At 28.6% G+C, this 20,599-nt stretch overlaps 1 long non-coding RNA gene across 1 annotated transcript in view; it reads right to left on the bottom strand.

Moving 5' to 3' along the window:
* LOC106685894 (uncharacterized) overlaps window positions 1-19,949 on the bottom strand; it is a 197,077-nt gene extending 177,128 nt beyond the window's left edge. Inside the window, exon 1 of the long non-coding RNA XR_010843203.1 lies at window positions 19,512-19,949. This is a non-coding gene — a long non-coding RNA (uncharacterized lncRNA). The remainder of the gene's footprint in view (window positions 1-19,511) is intronic.
* Between the last annotated feature and the right edge of the window lie 650 nt (window positions 19,950-20,599).

Here is a 20,599-nt window from a genome sequence, read left to right on the forward strand (position 1 = left end):
ATAATTTTCATTTTCATCTTTTAATTTCATAACTATTATTGCTTTTATTAACTATTTATTCCTCAAAACTAAAAGAGTGTTGCAATGGTGATGTAAGGCCTACCAAATCGACCTGGTAATAAATAAATAAATAAATATCAACATTTATTTATTTTTATTATACAGTGGGTATCACTTTAAACAGTCTCGATTGTAAAGAAAAATTATGATATGAAACCCAAACACGCCTGGTCCCTCAGAGGTCATTTAAAACGATATTCATAGTATTTTTTTTCTTTTCGAATTATTTCTTCAGTATATAGTTATTTATTTTTAAAATAAATAAATTGTATCGGTTTAAGTCTCAAACACGCTTCGTTAATAATTTAATTGTCCAACGTTTCGGCACCCAGGCCATCCTCAAGGACAATATTACTTATAAGTGTGAACTTATAATTTAGCTATTCAATTTTGTGCAGACTACACTACCCTTGTTAAATAAAATTACTATTGCCACTCACTTATCAACAATATTAAAAAAAAAAAAGTTTCAAAATTAATTGAACAAGTAACAAGAGTGTCGAAGAAGTGACAACATTGTATATAACGTTATTTATTTTATTAATACTATGCTTAGATGTACACATATACATTATTAATATTTCTTGGATATATGATTTTGATTATTATTTATTTATTTTTATTAATTAAAATTAGTCAATAATTATAGCATGATAAAACATTAGGCTTTTTTTTTTGCACGAGACTAAGCCCCCATATTATCAATTGTTAAAAGGAAATCTATTTGGTATAATAGCCATGTAATATAATTTGAATATAAATATTTAAAAAATAGGTTTAAAATTATTAAAGAAATATTAACTATAAATAAAAACCCACAATAAATATAAGAATTATTTTAATTTTAGTATCGGCTTCAGCTGGATCAATATCATTGTATTCTCCAGAGCCCAACTGTTCAGCAGACTGTACCCTCCAGCGAAATAAGGCGCTCCTACCCTTCTAGCTAAGGTTTTTGTTTCATTATTAAGAACAACACGGGCAACCGACCCTTCTTTAATGAACCTAAACTTACACCATGCAAAGCATAGTCAGTTTAGAGGTATAAACTTAATTTTTATTTAACAATGATTTCTTATTTCTACATCTTTTTACCTAAGGTAGCAAGGAAATAAAAACCGTAGAATTAATCATATAAATTGGAAAATGTAACATTTCTATTTTATATCGTTAAAAACTCTTGAGATTTAGATTATTCTTCCAGTTTTGTCGTGAATGCGAAAGTTTTATGAATGTCAGTTTTATCAAATCACAATGTCAACTAGTGATTCATTACTAAGCAACAGTCTAGAGAAAAAGAAGCGATTACTATCAATAGCTGGCTGTTATTTCAACAGAGTTCACATGACAGACATCACGTTCTGTCACTACAAACTACTTGCACATGTCGACATTTAGATTCTTCCCTGATGAATGGCGGATGATTCATGAGCTAGTACACGCAACTCAAGACATCTGCAACACTCGCACAAAGCGAGTTCCTTAAAGCAAGGACAACGCTATCTTTATCTAAACAAAGAAATAGTAACAACCAATTATAGCCCAAGGAAGAAATAAAAACCTGGAAAAACATTAGTTTGTCCTACAGCATTCAATTACGTTCGAATCCATTGAACGCATTACAGAAAGGAATGTGGCAAATTAAAAATAGACAACCCGTAAATTATACAACGTTTATGTTACTAAAAATGTCGTCACATAATTTATAATTAAATCAACCACAAGTGATAAAACGCTAGAGTTACTCTGTGGTAAACATTACCATGATGCCATACCTACAACCATATGATAATGTTATAAGCAAATTAATAATAATTATATAATTGTTTATAATATAAGTAAGTACTGTTGCTTAAACACAACTTGGTCCTGGGGAAAGGTAGAAAAATATATCAGTTTTGTTCTAAAACTTGTTATAATTGTGTGCAATATACTTCAATGTAAATCATTCAGAAAACAGATATTTATCAAATATGATTATATGATTTAGGATTTACTATGAGAAAAGCTTATGGGTTTTGAGAAGTTCGGGGGCCGAAACCTTACAAATCTAAAAAATAAGCAACATAATTAGTCGATCCTTTCAAGATATGCTACTTGATGTGCATATTCTATTTTATTTATATCATAGATTCGCGATATATTTCATTCGTTTATAATCTTTTGCAACAAAAAAAAAATGTCTGAAAATGTTTTTACAATCATCATCTTATATTCTCCACTTAGTTACCTTCACTTATTGCTTTGAAATCATTTTTTTTTTTTTTTTTTTTTTTTTATGAAAAAATTGTTTGCTAAGAATACTATGAAAAATAGAGGCACCTACATAAAGATGGAAATAAAGTATGTATAACAATCCGTATCAAACATTACCCATTCCTACAATCTCACCGAAGGTTGAAACGGCAGTGGTCCAGAAACATATTGCAAATAATTATATTGGAGTTTGGGTAATGGCTATATTCTTCCCTAAGTCCTGAGCGTCTGCGGCTAGAGCCCTCACTCATACTCCACTGGCTTCTAATAACAGTGACGTGGTGGGAATGAGCTCTATGATCCCTATTATCATTGTCTATAATTATGATAGAATATAATGTTACACAATAAAAAAAATAAAAAAGTACGTATAAAAAATTAAATATCATTTAATTTAATTTTAAATATTTATATTGTAAAACAAAAATCGTAGAATAAGACTAAACACGAGGAAGCACGTAAATGTGGAGATTTTATCAAAATACATAAACATTTAAATTATGATAATTATCAGAGTTTCTTCTCTAAGCTCTGCAACAGAGGCAAAAAAAAAACATTCTGGATGAGATTTTCCATGAAACGATCTGCAAGTGAAATGCGACAAAGACTTTAAAATTAACGCGAATAAAAAATATACTTTGCATTCACATAACGATCCCCAAACAAGGAAGACTTGATATTCCAGCCATGAAAACATTTTACACGCTGCGATCCTCAGAAATGCTTTAAATTAACCGACTTTCTTCCCAGTATTAATAATGACTTTTCTTCCTAACTTCTGAATATAAACGTAATTTAGCAAGCATAATGAAGCATAATGAAAACATCTGACAACAAAACAAAAACAATAGGAAGAAACTACAACAAGCGTAAACTGGAAGAAGGTAATAAAAGTTGTTATGAACAGTATTGTTATAAAATTGAATAATTTAAAACGTAAAATAGCTTTTACGTACAAAGTAAAAAATACGTTGAGGTAGAAAACAACTGTATTAGTCATTTTATTATGAAAGTGGAGAAATAATATTGATATTTTTATACTTGTCTTTTTTTAGCGACTGTTTTAATGGCATATCATTAGAATATTATATTAAAACGTAAATTATCAATCTTTTACTGAAAATATTAATTTTAAGAAACTTCGGGTACTAATATTGACTCTGAATGTTAGGAAGTTCACTTAAATCTTTATTATGGGACTTATTTTCTGTTAAATTAATTTCCAATTTTTATAAGATTAACATTATCGTTGATAATCAGGTAAATAAATAAATTTATATATTTTCCAGAGAGAACTTTAAAAACCAGGATCAACAGTTTCATGACCAAAGTTTAATTGAAGTAAGTTAAAATATGTAACCAGTTTTCTAATAATTAAAAAACATATTTTATATTTATTCACTGCCATAATTTAAGAAAACAATTTTGGACATTTTTTTTTTATCACATGTCCCAATACAGGCTTAGAAATAGTTTTGAATGAAAGGAGACAGAAAAATGTTATGAAGAGCCAGAAATTTAATAATGACGAGAATTCTATAACGGTGTATGTCCTTCAATTTTGAAGATATATAATCCATAAATCCGTGTTTTTATTGTTTTTTTAAAGATCACTAACGAGAGTATTAAAAAGAAGATCTGATCTGCAAACATTAATAATTTCAGTTTCCATAGACGTTCGGGAAGACTGAAACGGCTTCCTTAATGAATACATAATGATCATTAAAGAGAATTAAATTCTGAAACTAACGTGCTTTTTTCTATTTTCCAAACCGTTCGTTCGCAAATTGTATCTTTTGCGTTTTTACGAAATGTACACCTCCAGGTCGCATCGATTCAAAAAAGTACTCATAATAAATTCATCTTTTATCCCAATTTACTGTTAGAATCCTTTAAAAAAAATTAATAAATAAAATAAAAATCCATCCCATCAAATTAAAAATTTCAGACTCAGAGGACAACGGAGGTTAGAAATCTAACTAGAAACCCAACATATATACCATATACGACTTTCAGAGAAAATTTAATAAAAACTTGTAGAAATTATGGAGGTGAACATATAAACTAGTACTTGTATACCCTACTTTTTCTATGTTTACTTTAAGTTCCATTTTTTGTTGGTGTTTTTATAAATAATGATTATTACTAGGTGCGTCTTGTTACACAGTTCTCGTTAAAGGTTTCCTTTATAAAAGTCGAATTGAACTAAAAATATATTAACTTTAAAACAGTTTTAAGAAGTTTTTTACTGCAAATGTAATGGAAACTAAAGAAATTCATGCAAATTAAGCACTTCTTGATGATAGGACCGTAATACAAGCCCCGATGATGGAACTGACGTCAGTCTAATTAAGTGCATCCTGCGGCCTTTATTATCGGGTGACCAAGCCACGCTTCATTAACCATCCAGCCTTTTAGAAATTAAAAACAGAATTGTAAGTGGTTTAAATAACATATACCAAAGAGACTAAAGGCATCAGCTTCAATGTGAATCTCAATATATTCATGTAATGAATCACATTGGGATTTCTAAAATTTGAAGAAAAGAAAGAAAGAATGCATTATTATTTTAATTAATTAATTTTATTATGCATAAGCTCATTTTACTATTGTATTTTTTAAATTCATTTCAACTGAACTATTAGTGATTATAACATTATCAGATCCTATTAATATTTCCATTTTAATTTTAATTAATTGATATTGCTTTATTATTATACATAGTTTCGCTTCCATGAAACTGGATGAGAAAAAAGCTAAGTATTTTTTTAAAAAAAAAAGAAAAACACCTTTACAGGTACAACTCATGAAGAGTCAGTACTTGGTATGGAAGTTCTGTTTCTTGAACAACAGTGTGCAAGGAAGTAACTTGTTCATGATCATCCTTAACCACCAGGGTTTCTCCTCAGGTTTTCCTAGGCACTCAAATATTCCAATCATGACTTGTCCAATTTGACCCAAAGTAGAGGGATTAACTATGACAATAGAATAAAAATGAAATTACACTCGTTCAGCAGGAAAAGTACTAAAGTACCATCACTTTAATTACCTTTTCAAATTAAAAATAAACTATTATTCAGGTACTGGTATTTGGTGGGGGGAACAAGTACGGCAAGGGGGCCTAGTGGTCCTTTTTGCCAACCCATGGCGGCTACCTAGGTTGCCACTGCGTACTAACCAAGGTGGGAGTGTCGAGATTCATTCTTCGGGACCGCCTAAAAATTAATGTTAACTGCCCCAGGTGGAAATCGAACCCACAACTTTCCGAACCGAGTGCACTGGAACCATCGTCCCAACCCGCACGGCCGTCACGTTCCTATTATTCAGGTAACTAACTATAGTATAATATAACTATATACATCTAATATAGTTTGAATGTTTCTTGATAAATTTGTTTTTAGCTATCAATACTTAAAAAGTATTTATAGTTATAACTGAATCACGAGTTACAGTTAGAGAATTTGTACAACAGTCAAAAAAACTTATATAAGAAAATCATTAAACGAACTTGTGGACATACGATAAATTATGTGACATTAATAAAACTGTGCGAAAAAGAAGTATAAAAATGAGTAAGTAGGCTGCTATTACTTATTACTTACAATCTTATTATGGTCCCACGATAAATAAACACAGAAAAAAAAAGTCACTCTTCTATTGCTTGAGAACTTCTCACGAGTAAAGAGATCAGGGCCTGTATAAGGAATGTTGTTACATTCCTGGATTCTGATATATCCTGACACAACATCTGAACGTGAAACGTGACTACTAAAGACGAAGAATGTAGTAACGTTAATCTTTGGGAATAGTTTACAATACTTGCATGTAACTATTATCACATTATTCAACACTAATGCTACAAAGAAAAAAATGCTAAGTTGACCAAGTTTCATGACTAATGTTTGATAAAATAAGGTCTAATAAAAGTGTTGAATAAAATAAGTAAATAAATACCAATATCTTTAAACAAATGTTTTTGGATAACATGTTTTCTTAAAAGACTTTAGGACCATCGCTATGACGAAAGCTTTACCGTCAATAGAAGCCTTGAATCGCCAGACCTGTCATACAGCAGGATGTCACGATTACTAACGTGGTCCCAATTTAAATATCTAACACTAACAACGATTCGTTAATTAATTCCCATCATAAAATTCGGAATGTAATAGAGCAATTAAATGGTACTATGCAATTGAAATTCTTAAGTGAAAAAATCTATAAATTAAGAAAAACCGACGACCTGCAATCTTATTACATTTAGTATTTAAAAATTAGTTTTTTTAAAAACCAAGATAATAAATTTTAGATTTTCATTACTAAATCATAATCATGCGAAATTTTCTTGAATATAAAAATAATATTTCTATGAATGGTAGCATAACAATTTAAAAGCTTTTCCCATTTATTTAGTCCTGAGAAATAATTTCAGTAGATATTATAAGAAGATAGAAAACGCCGAAAGATAGCTGGTTTTATAAATATCCAGGCAAAGGGTTTAAATCATAAAAGTAAAGCGATGCTGTGAAATTAAAAGTAAGGTACAATATGCTAATGTATTCATAGTAATGGTTTTGAAACTGTTAATATTAGATTTGTAATAAAAACTATTGTTTAATTGATTGACAATGATGATGGACACTTTGAACAGAACTGTCCATTCTGCAAAAGTTACGTAAATAAATCCTTCTCCAGTGTCCAACCTTTAAAGAAAATAGACAATGTATCCTAAAGCCACCCACATCTGTATCTTGGGACCAACAAAACATCGAAAATATATCGAACATTGATAGGGAAGCTAAATTGAACAGACTCTATATTTACATTGCAACAGTGTGTAATAAATTTAATTTTCTAAGTGGCATATAAACAGTAACATGTAAATAGTTTTCGAAGGCAATTAATATCTAATAGTACTTATATTAAGCATTCGTTTATTTAAAATAATTTTCAGTATTTTAAGTTTAATATCATGAAGTAATGAATATTAAGTTGATAGTTTTGTATTATCCAGTTTGTTTTATTGTTTTGTTATAGAGCACTTGTTTTATATTTTGTTTATTGTTTTTGTGATGAAGCACTAGACCCAGATTTTGTTTCATAATTGTACATATATTATATAATAAATTCGTACTAAACTTTGCCATTCACAAATAAAAAATATACTCAGTTTGGACAGAACATTGGAAATTTAAAATTAATTAATAAAGAATGTAGAGGCTATAAGGATAAAATAATACAAGATTAAAATTGAATAATATAACTAGGCAAAAATAAGATATAAAAACAAAAAATATATATAAATATGACATATATATGTTTTCTCGTAACAGAGTACAATATAATTTCAAAAGATTATAACCATTGATATAAATGACAATGAGTAGGAAATTAAAAAAAAAAAGTATACTGAACAGATACTGCTCTTTAGTATTACAACATAACAATGCTCGAATTTCTCCAGAGCCTGAGATGGTCTCTTTTTTTCTTATACATGAATTAATTAGGGAGTGTACAATACACTAATTCTTAATATACACATACTCATGGGCCCTCCAAGTTGACGGTGTGAACGCCCCTTGAAGAAATCAGATGCAATGAGACCGTCCTAACTGGCTATGAATATTAAAATCAGACAAGAGATTCCTATTCACGTATATAAGATGCCCCGAGGCTATGCATATAAACTACTCTAAATAACTAAGTCCAACATTATTCGACTTAGTCATGCACCGGTAAGTAACACTCGCCGTAGGCCCGACACTTCCTGAAAGGACTCGTTACTAAAACAATACATTGTGGAAAGCCTACGACGGAAATATCGTTTCACTTTCACTTAGGTGTCGCCATTTTTGAGAAGGAAACAGTAAGGCAAGAATAGGACAACGAACTAGATAATTATATATCGTCATTTAAGTTATTCCTCGTAAGTCCTAAAAGATATGACCACCATTTAAAAATTTAGAATACGAATACAGACTTCTTCTGGAGTCTTGAATGAATTCTTAAGGTCGGAAAAAAATTTACAGATATTTTACAGAACGATGACTGATACGAGATATTTCTAAAAAGGTACATTGATTTATATGCAAGTCAGGAGCAAAGTATAAAAATCATGTTTATGATATTTTAGAATAATAAGGTAGATTAATCAACGATATAAATTATTTAATATATTTCATAAATAAAAAATACATATGAAACACAAGGCAATCACATTCAAATTTCTGAAAAATAGAATTTTTTACATCAGGAAACCATAAAAATGGTTAGCTCATTTATAAAAATAAATTTTCTGCAGAAACTTGTGTTTGAGTGCGCAAATAAGGGAAGGTATTTTTTTACAAATATAGAAACAAGATGTTAAATAATAAATTTCATGTTCCAAGCCACAAAATGATTTATAACTGATTGTAATATGAAATATATATATATATCGATTTTTAGAAAATCATCCAACAATTGACATCAGTCGCCTAAGAAATACACTAAAACTTCTAAGCACCTATATTAAAGACCAAACTTATCACTATAATGTCAAGCCTATCCTATCCTCTTCCAATAATGTGAGTGACATATCATGAGTAAGTAACTTTCTAAGCGTTTGTCTGCTAAACGTCAGTTCATAGGTTAGTCGATTTATTTAGTAATTCTCGTATTCATGCAAACGATCCTAACCTGAAAGATGGTTTTTAAAAAATATTCGAAACTATAAATAACACAAATATTCAAACTATAAATAATATGGTAAAACACAAATTCATTAATACGTCAAATAATTAGTAGAAACCATAATAATGTACAGTATAATTTAGCTGAAACGTTGGTGATTTTTTTGTTTTCATAGGTTCTTTTCTAACTTATTTCTCCAAAAGTTTGCAATAAATCACTTAGAGGATCAGATTAACAGTAAAAAAATTAAATATAAAGAAATAACATAGTAATATGATAAATGGAACTATTAATCGCTTGGGGCACTTTTACAATACTTTCAAAATTAGATGAGCCATTCTCCAAGCAAGTCTCAACATTGTTCGAAGTGTAATGCCACTTCCCATAAATCATATCTTAATCAGAAGAAATATTTCGATAAACTACTCAACTTTGTACTTACAACTTGGGGAATCCAACTTCAGTTCGAAGAATGAAGCCCATGCTGCAGCAGAACATCCTGTTTTAAATTCTACATTCATATATTTCTATTATTGTCATTACTACTATTTTATGTATTCATATTTTGCTCAATTATTTTTTTTTTCATTAGAAGTCAGTTGCTTATTTTATTAAATCTATAAATATAATTTTTTTTTTTTCCTCTTAAAACTTATTATTTTTATTTATAGATATACATATTTTTAATTCATCGTTATTATTCACAATAGTTTAAGATTTATAGCATTGTAAATAGTTAGGAGTGTCTTTTGCACTAGACTATACCCCCATAATCAAGTATTAAGAAAAAAAAATGTTATATTAACGATGTAAGGGCCATCAGACCGATCTGAATAATATAACTAAAAAACTGAAAGTTATTTAACCTCATAGTGCATAGAAAATTAATAAAATAAATCTCCTTTAGTAAAAGAATTATAAAAGTAACTAGCTGAAGAAGAAATCTGTCGAGCGGCTTGGGGTCATTATTTTACCTCATCATGCTTTATAATTTTTGCTGGTTGTGCTTTTCCTCTCTCGTTTATCAGGTTAATTGCACATCAAATCTATAGGTTATGATTTCTAGGCCATTAAATACTTATTGATCCCACATTACTGGAGTAACTCGTACACTCTCAGGGTACGAAGACATCTCTCATTCGTTCAGGAACGTTAACAATTACCTTTTAAAATACATTTTAAATTCATAAACTAAATACACTAATGAATCACTGACATGAGAAAGTTAATAGAAACGATCAAAAGGTAATACATGATTGTTTGTAAGAATTTTATTACGACTTTTAAATTTTATAAAAAGTCAGATACTTTCTGAGAGAACGAACCATATGTATATGGTTATATTTATTCATGTAACATTATGGACATATAATGTAAAATAAATATTAGAATATACCAAATATTAGAAATAATCTATATTATTGCATTACACAAATTTGATAAAAAAAATAATAACAAAATGTAGAGATTATGTAATTAAACTAGTGATAAAAATGTCAAGCACTGTGTATTTAGTTTAAAGTTTACTATTAATTAAAAAATATTTATTTGAATAAATTGAAAGTGAATTGGATATTAACTAATGAAAATAGTGTTTTGTTTTTTTTTTGTCAAAAGTTATCATCATAAATAAGCTTATCAGATAATCGTTTTAGCTTATTGTAACTAATAGGTTTAAAACTCCACTATTAGATAATGTACACAAAAATTATCTTATTACATTAAGTTACAGTAAATCTCATGACTATTTTTAGCACTAGTACTTAAATTATAGTTCTTAAAAATTTCAAACCTTTTTTTACATAAGTAATAAATGATAGGTAGTTAATTTATTTTAACTAATTTATATCTTATTGTTGACAAAAATTATCATCTTTGAGCTGCCTTTAAAGAAACATTTTTATAACAGGCAAAGCTTGTAGAATGATTCATCAATTGCGGCCTATCGACAATAACACTGATAGCTGTATCACCATTAAGACCTCCAAGAAATGATTACCATATAAAGGTAGTGTAATAGCCACTGGTCATTTCAAGGATTACTGGCCACAGCCCTCTATTTATAGCAGTTAAACTAATTCACTAGCAGTGAACTCTAATTGGCAGTAAATTAGTAGAGTGGAATGGACGAAATCTAAATAATGAGAAAAATTATCTAGGGTTTACTTCATTCATACCTTTATGAACAGATAGGTCGCATGTTTTTAAAAAATATTGTTTTTTCCACCATTTAAATTTTGTATAATGGTATATTCTGAATTATTATATTATTTCAGCTGAAGGGAAAGCTCTTCCTTCATACTTCTCAATTGCGTTATTGCTTCATTTAGGACTCCAATATATCTAATCCATCTATACCATCAATAAAACTTACATAAACTCCTTAAATCAATTACATTTAATTTATAATTAATATACCTGATTATGAATTAAAATAGAGTTTTTAAAAGCCAAATATCATTTACTCGAGGTGAGAATCTGGATTAAATAGAAACTACCAATAGTAAAGGTGAATTTGGAATACATGCCAGTCAAAGAAACAATAAAGATATGTGACACAAGAAAATAATGTTCTATGATTTTAAAAATTAACATACGTTATGGTTACTACTCAAAACCATAAAAATATCAAATACAGGATATTAACATAAAATTTACAATAAACAAACTATAAACTTTAAAGAAATATCGAATCTGAGAAGATTTTACGTCTAAATTAAACAAATTATGTAAAAACATAAATAATATTCAGTTTTTTTTTTAATTTATTGTAATTCATAATTATGCACTTAATATCTATGCTGATAACCCAAAATTAATGTAAGAGGATTATATAAGTTAGATTGATAATATCAATCTAGTTTTGTTATGAAATATATTGTAGATTTACTAGTCCTGAACGCTGTCCTAAATTTCAAATAAAACAACATAACAATGTAATGTGAATCACGTCAAAATTTAACTTGCGAACTTTTACATCTTTCCAATATTGTAAATGTACATTCCTGTACCAATTTATACATGAATTTACAATAATCCCAGATTAATTTAAATTTTAAAATTTGTTTATAGTAAATTTTATGTTATTATTCCGATTATATATCTATTGTTAGAATTATTATTATTAATTACAGGAAAATAAATAAATTTTAAAATTTAAAGATATCTCGGGTAATTTTAAATCCATAAATATTTATTTATTTTCGAAACCTAATCCAACTCTCTCCGAACTCTATGTAGGATAAACAAACTTATTAACGTTATTTAATAAACTATAAACTATAAGTATATAATTTCAGAACAACAAACATCTAACTATGAAATTCTATTGAAATTATTATTTATTATCTCACTTAAATATATAAAAAAAAAAAAAAACCTCTTGTCCATAAAGAAAAACAGACTGATATTTTATCTCAACTTTTCGTAGGTGAAACGGAGTTAAACTAAATTTAAAAGTAAACGTTTAACATTTCAAATATGAGGTCATCTCTGCTGATATGAAAATGAGAGTAATCAGCCAGAACGAAGAACTCGTGCGTTATTAATCCTTTCATGAAAGAAACAACGCAGTTTGTAGGAAAATTCTAAACACAAAAAAGCTCTCTCATAGTCGACTCGCTAATTCTCATCAAACAATGCCTGAAAAGTAAAAAAATAACTCTGGTAGTTTTAACTCGATAACTGCAGAGTTTCGATTTATGAATGGTAGAAAGAAACCTAACAAATTATAACAAAGCCATACAAGCCACTGAGATCTGCAAAAATTCCTTCCAATGCTCTCAAAATAATCTTTAGCACGGGTTTCCACACTGTGAATACAAACTTACGAACATTGAAGAACCATCTTGAACAAAACTGCAAACAAAACAGTAAAAACAATGATAAAGCCACGTCATTCCTACCTAAAATCATTGAGCCATACAATACATAAAATAATTATCGACATTTTATAGTCTTGAGTTGTCATTAGTCATAAATAACCGAATGAAAAATATATTAGGGTTAATAAATATTCAACTTCAATTAAAATTAATGATAAAACGGATTGAATAATATCTTAACTTATAGTATAAAGTGTTTTACTAACAAGAAATATACTATCGGATCTAAAATGAATAATTTTTATGCTTGATCAATATGTTATATATATTTTATATCTACATTGATCAATCTTATCATTAACTACTTCTATAATACTATAAGCAATCATATATTTTTTTTAACTATGAAATATTTACCATGATCAAAGAAATTCAAAACACAATTAGTATTACAGAAGTGGATATCGTTTAAATGAATTTAAAAATTAAATAACCAAAAATATTATATTATCCATTACACAATAAAACCTTTCATATACCATCAATTATCACAAGAAAAAAAAATTATTTTTTCAACCATTTTCAAATAAAAATATTTTCAAGATTATAATTACATTTATTTTGCAAACTTCTTTTGATGTAAAATAATACAAACAGTCAAACACAAGGGTAATTATAAGGTATGAGAACAATATATGTATAATAAATATAAATAAATACATATAAATATAGAAGTACATAAAAAAATAAGTAAAACAATAAATCTATATCACCAATAAATAAAAAAAGTAGAGAGATTAACTAAATAATAGTAAAATAAGAACACACTTAAAATAAAGAAAATCAAGGTTGATTAAAATTAAAACAATTCATACATATAATTTAACAACTAAGTTTACTAGTATACTAATTTTATTTCGTAAATCAAATAACACGGATAACCATAAATAGATAGACTTATCATTAATAACCGCATGAACCAAAGAACATTTACACAACAAAACCACTAATGTATAAAATTCCATTAATAATCAATGTTGGATAATGTATTCCAATTGAATAAAGTTTTAAATCAAAATAAATTTTTCCATAAATTTAAGTGTATTTAAACAAAATATAATAATGTAATTTAATTGTACTACCATGTTTATAGATTTGTAAATTATAATAGTTTTCTCTTAATTAATGTAATCATTTTGTTTGACTATATGAGTTTGGCGTCACTCTTAATATTAAGTTTTTGATTAGTTCAGTATTCTCATTAAATACATAAATTATATACATATATAATCGTATTGAAAATGCAATTCATATGGACTTTTCAAATGTTAAAAATAAAATAATTTCAACATCAATTTTAACACATTATACAATAACATCATCAGCTAGAACCTTAACGTTCCTATTTCCTTTCTACGAGCTAACATCATACAGGTATCAATTGTCTGGATCAGGTTACTATCTAGATGGTGAGTATATTATATTTCGTGTACTTCAGAATGTAGCTCGAGTTGTTACGAGGTGACCCACAATAATATCTCCCGGACAAAGAACATCTGTTCATTTGAATGAAGAAATGAACTTCATCCTCCTTCAACTGAAATTGCTGAATTCTAACCAAAAAATATACAATGCAAACCTCAAACAACTATGAATTCTGATATATATGCACAGAACACTTTACAGGAAGATCTAGTGAAAGGAAAACATGATGTCGGTATCAAAAAAGACATTATGATTAAGATGCAAAACACAAAAATGCATTACATCACCTAAGCAAAGATTGAAACATTAAAGTTTTATATCTGCTAATAATAGTATTTACACAAGCGGTTGTCTATATGGATTGACATATTGGAGAGCTCAAGAGAAATGTCTGATTCCTAGCACAATCTGATGAGTTGATAAAAAACCGTAAACTTCTAGATGAAAGAAGGTGCTTGGTAACTTGCTGTAGAGTGACAATACATAACATAAATTTAGTTCAAACTAACCCAAAAAACTAAGAATAAAACTAAAACGTAACTGTTGCCAAATAAGCAACGAATAGTATAAATAATAAAAATAAGACAACCAGTACAGAAAAAAAGCTGCGGACTTTACAGATGACCTATGCTTTCTGAAGAACGTAAAAAACATCGACCTCAACAAAACCTTCAACAGGCTAATAAAACGGCATGTTTTGGTAAAGAATTACCAAATATGATAATTGTAGAATACTCTGAAGAAGGACAAAGTTAAGTCTAGCAACGAAGCCAAAACTGTACCATAGTATAGCTGCGGCACGTTGAAGACCTCGATAAATCTAATGATTCAGTAAAAGAATCCAAGTAAAATAACGCAAAAAAAGGAAGCAACAAAGGTAGAAATTATCAGAACAATATGAGAAACTCTGAGTCTTAATTTATGGATGATCCCAGACTAGACATAGGAGAAAAAGAGAGATAGTAATACTAGAGTAACATAACATTAAAAACATAATTAAAGAAACGTATGTATTGAAAAGTAGTTTTTAAAATTCAAAATTATAAGTTAATGGTTCAAGTATATCAGAAAAAGTGGAATTATATAATAATCATATTTTCCATCGGAAATATGAAATTCGGATATTAAGAAAATAACTTGTAACTGTATTTTGAAACAAATAAAATCATGCTCATAGAGATTTTTTTTAAGATGGGTAGGAATAAAGACAGTTAAAATTAAAAAAAAATATTATTTCGGGGAAGAAAAAAAAATAAATACCACTATCCATAAATATACAAAAATACTATAATAAACAGCTATACAATAAAAAATAACGATTTCAAACAAAACAAAAATACTTCTACTAATAAAATACTCCATAAGTGACAAACATACAAGAAAATAGCACCGGAATTTTGCTAAAACCAACTGGTCAAGGCAATTAATAAAAATAAGGTAAGATCTTTTATACACCATTCCAGCAAAAACTGAGCAGGTTATCAATTTTCCAACACCTAAATTGAAATTATTTTATAGTCTGTTTTCATTCACATATTTTTTTTTAGGGTTGCCCCGCAATAATACTTGCAAACGAGGCCTCTAGCTCTTTGGCATCTTCGTTGTTTCTGTCTATCTATCTGGTTTTTGACGCACCTATATGGTATCTTTTCTACTATACTAGCATTCATTGTGGTGAAGAGGCGTCCTGATGGAATGCTTCTAGCCACATGTACCACCCATCTTAATCTCTTTGCCTTCATATCATGTGATATTGACTGACCAGTCTCTATGTTATTGCTTATAAAATAGAATTTAGAGATATGGTATTGTCAGTAATTGCACATGAAAATATATGTAGATTGGTACTCATTTATATTTAAAATATTGAAATGTGTAGTTGAATATAATCTTTTAATTTCTGGATTATTGGCGAAGAGTTGCCAATACCTTATATCTATAAATATACATTAATGACAATAAAAATAATACTTTTTTATATTCATAAAAATTGGTTTTACTAATTATTTTTTAAAATAAACCTCCTTCTTATTGATTTTCATACTGTGATTAATAAAGTATTATTTTAATTTCAATTAATGAGGATAAGGGTACATATAGAATCTATTATATATCTAGAAGATATAGAATGTGAAATCCTTCCTAAGTTTTGAGAATATTCTAGTATTTTCTACTCTAGTATTTGAATTTATTTTCTTAAAGCCTTACAGGCTCCTTGTCACAAATTAAAAATATGTGAAACTTATTATACACATTTTTATTGGAGATTTGACTTAATTAAGATAATTTCCAAGGGCAAACTATCTGTGAGAATCTGATCTACTTTCATTGGTGATAATAGTAAGTCTTTACAAGTAGTAAATATCACAAACACATATTACACTTTAATAAAAAATATTACCAAAAACAGACAATGGATAAGTTTATAAGCAAGTTATAATGTTCAAATATTTATACTATGTTCTTTAAACCTGAATAAATTTAGGCATAAAGAAAACTATTTTTTTTTCTCAACTTCTAGTAAATGTATGCCATAATTATTAAATAATTAGGCAATTATTTTAAGAAAAATCTTAAAATTTATAAAGATCTATAGTTGTTAAAAATCATTTACAACGCTATTTCAAGAGTTTATCAAGATCAAATGAGTGAAATGTAATAGAAAAAAAATAATAATGAATGAATATCTCCGGTATAAATGATACCAATTTATTATTAATAAATAATAAAAAATATTTGTTCACTTTAACCAGAGTTAGTTAAGAGCTGCGGTGGCCAACTCAAATGATTTTGTGGGCTACTTTGAAAATGACTCCGCGTGCATATAAAATTATATACCCCCACACATTATTACATATTAGACCCAATATAGACATTATTTTTGAGAGAAAAATTGACAATTAATGAGTTATTATTATTTACATAATGAATTCTTACTCTAAACTGATAAATAAAACACAATATCTGTCATATATTCGCAAGAATATTATTAAAAAATCAAAGTTAACTATTTTCATAATTTCGACAGTCAATTTGTCAAATAATTTTTTAATACATCAGTTTTCACTTACTTTTGTCATTAGAATATAAATATATTTTGTAAAAGTGAATTTCGCGGGCGGGAAAAATGTACAAGACGGGCGCGGATTGGCCACCCCTGGTTTAGAGAAACTTTTTCTTTGCTAACAGCAATCAAAAGAAACGATCTGAACAATAAAGTAACAGTTGAGGATTTTTCCTTCAAGTTACCGACATGATGCTCTTCACTCTGCCAATCATCATCAGAGATCTGTCATGAAGTCACCCACTAACACCAAAAGTTTCCAATCACTTTTCACATTACTTTCATCTTCTCAGTCGATGAACTGGTTATAGTCTCGACAATCCGTTAACACACATATTTTGATCTTAAAAAAAAAATATATCTGATGATTATATGATTAGTGAAGTAGACTAATCATAATAATTTCGTGTAAACAGTTCTGTCCTTCAGGGCACGGTATAAGAAAGAAGTTTTGTGCGGGTTTGGTTTATAGATTGAAATAGAGAGAACCTGAACTACAGAATTTAGAGTTTGATTGACAGCACTCACACTTCATAGCGAATTTAATAAGGTATGAGGAACAAATCAAAATCTAACTGATCGAGAGAGTGAGCAATTACAAAGACTGTCTTCCCCTCCGATTTGTTATCAAGCCACCCTCTCGAAGGAGTTCTGGACTCAAAGAAAGGACTCCCGCCACTTCAACCTAGGGGTTAGTCAATCTTGAAAAAGATACCTGTAGAAAAACAAACTTTCTTTTCATAAGCTTCCTACCATAGGTAATTTCTGTTTTAAATATTCGAGTAGTTACTTTCTGTATCTAATTTTCTAATCGATACCACCTTCAACTGGAGAGACATGCAGAACCATTAAATTCACAATTTAGTTGTCATTTAAATTTTTAATTTTCTGAAATATAATTAATATCAAAATTTATAAACTATAGAGGTTTTAAAAGCCTCTAAAGTATTCTTTTTTATTGAAAATCAAATAAAGAGATATAAAAATATATACATTAATACAAACATATATAATAGTATAATAATATTTACAGGACAAATATTATATATGTACATGCATACTATATTATACTATTTATTGGTTTAATTATGAATACTATAAACACAAAGTTTAATATTTTAAATATTGGAATAGTTTAAAAAATAAATTAATGTCATGTAATTTTTCGTTTATTTTATCTAATTTTTTCTATTAGAACATAAAATGAATTAGTTTACAATATTCATTTAATAACCTCGACAGACACATCAATCAGTAGACTAATTAATTAATTTTAGATATTAAACCAATATAAATACTAAAATTTTCACTTAACTTCAAGCAAAATGTATGAAAAATATTTGAATTTACCGGTGAACCATTTTATTAAAAAATCTTTCTTCTTAGTAGTTGAATGTTTTGAGCAAAAATCTATATTATTAAAATACCTATATTGGGAAAATTAAATGTGATGATAAGACTCATAGTGATTGACAATTTAAGTCCTTTATCAAAGACGATGCCTAGAAATTTTAGGTCATTGATAATTTTAATGAATTGACGGAAAATCATTCACTGTAGTGTTTAATTTCATAGAATTTATTTTAAATAATCATTTCAGAAATAAAAAATAAATAGAAGGAACACGTTTATAATTTAATATGCCAAATTTATATAAACATTTTTATAGTGCATAAGTAATCTACAAACACAGTTAAAATGTATTTGTGATAACGCCAACGAATGACGGCAGTATTTCATTTATATAAGTGACTTTGATTGATATGAATATATTCAGAGAAAACAACATAAATTTGTGAAAATCATATCACGGCGAGCGGATCACTTTCACACATGCCTTGCCGGTCAATCAGGCGATTATGAACGGGGTCAATCGTAATTCGCGGCGTAATTTTTTTAAGCTGATTAGATGAAAATTTTTAAATTCAAGCAAGATTAGATTTGAAGTCAGATAAGGTTGTTGAGGATGCAAATCGGCATTTTTATCAGATTTCTCCGGAGGAATATAATGATGTTGAAGGGTTACAGATCCTAATTATTATTATTTTATCACTACAGCTTATCAAATATGACATTTGGATTGAACTTGGATACAGACTATGCAGATCCAACAAGTATATCTACTTCTACTGAATAGATAAAGACGTACGTACCTCTTCCTCTGGAGTGTCCTGGCACAGGGCCAGTTGTCCTGACTCGGATCCTCCGGGGTTCATCACCTCTGTCCTGGGTCGCTTCCCGGTCTCGCTCCCCACCAGACTACGGAGTCTCTTCTGACCGGGGCCACTGGAAGGATCCACGATTAGTCCTATCGTTCTTGACCGTCCTCCAGCGTCCGGCCTTACTCCGGCGGGAGGAAATAAGTCAGCACACAGAAGATACAAACAGATATAATATGTATGTATGTTTTTGAGTGTGTATATATACGTATATATACACACGCAGGGGTATATGTCAATATATAGGGATAGAGTGCGAGAGAAGAGACCGGTGACGCGATATGAGAGAGCTACAATCCCGAACAGAACATAACAAGCCTCCCTGGACTACTACTGGAGTGGCTCACGTGCTGTGCCGCCGCGACGCGGGCGCCCTCTACCCCCCACCACCGCCCCGTCCCCCCTCCCCTCCCGCAATAATCCATACGCCGCCTCGTACCTGCCCCCGCCGAGGGTCCGCGCCACCTTACCATTCCCTTATATGTCAAATATCACACTACCCCTATCTCAAACCTGTCTATGATATTAATGGAATTAAAAAAAAAAAAAAAAAAAAAAAAAAAAAAAAAAACCAAGGTCTCGGACCTATCAATAACAACCACACATTCATTAACACTTCAATGCTCAAATAAAATGAAATCGGTAAAAGTAAATGTAAAATTTAAAAAATAAGCATGTTATCATAAATAAATACAGACCTAAAATATATTTTATACTAAAAAAAAATATTTTGTTTTTTTCTTTTTTATTTTAAACAAACACCTAAAGAAAAATAATTGAATAGAAAAAAAGGAACTATATTTTATTAAAAAAATAATTATTTCTTTAAAAGGTATTAGTATTATATATTGTATAAAAATTGTTTAGATTTTTTCTCCATGTGGATACTTCTTTTTTTTTTTTTTCTAAGAATATTAATTTGAAAACTGAAATAAAATAAACGGAAAATATACAAAATATTAAAAAAAAGATATGAAAAAGTTTAACTAATAAAAAATACTTATATTTATTTAATAAGATGA

The sequence above is a fragment of the Halyomorpha halys genome, unplaced genomic scaffold (assembly GCF_000696795.3).
Source record: "Halyomorpha halys isolate HHAL.00 unplaced genomic scaffold, Hhal_1.1 Scaffold752.1, whole genome shotgun sequence".
Taxonomy (NCBI): domain Eukaryota; kingdom Metazoa; phylum Arthropoda; class Insecta; order Hemiptera; family Pentatomidae; genus Halyomorpha; species Halyomorpha halys.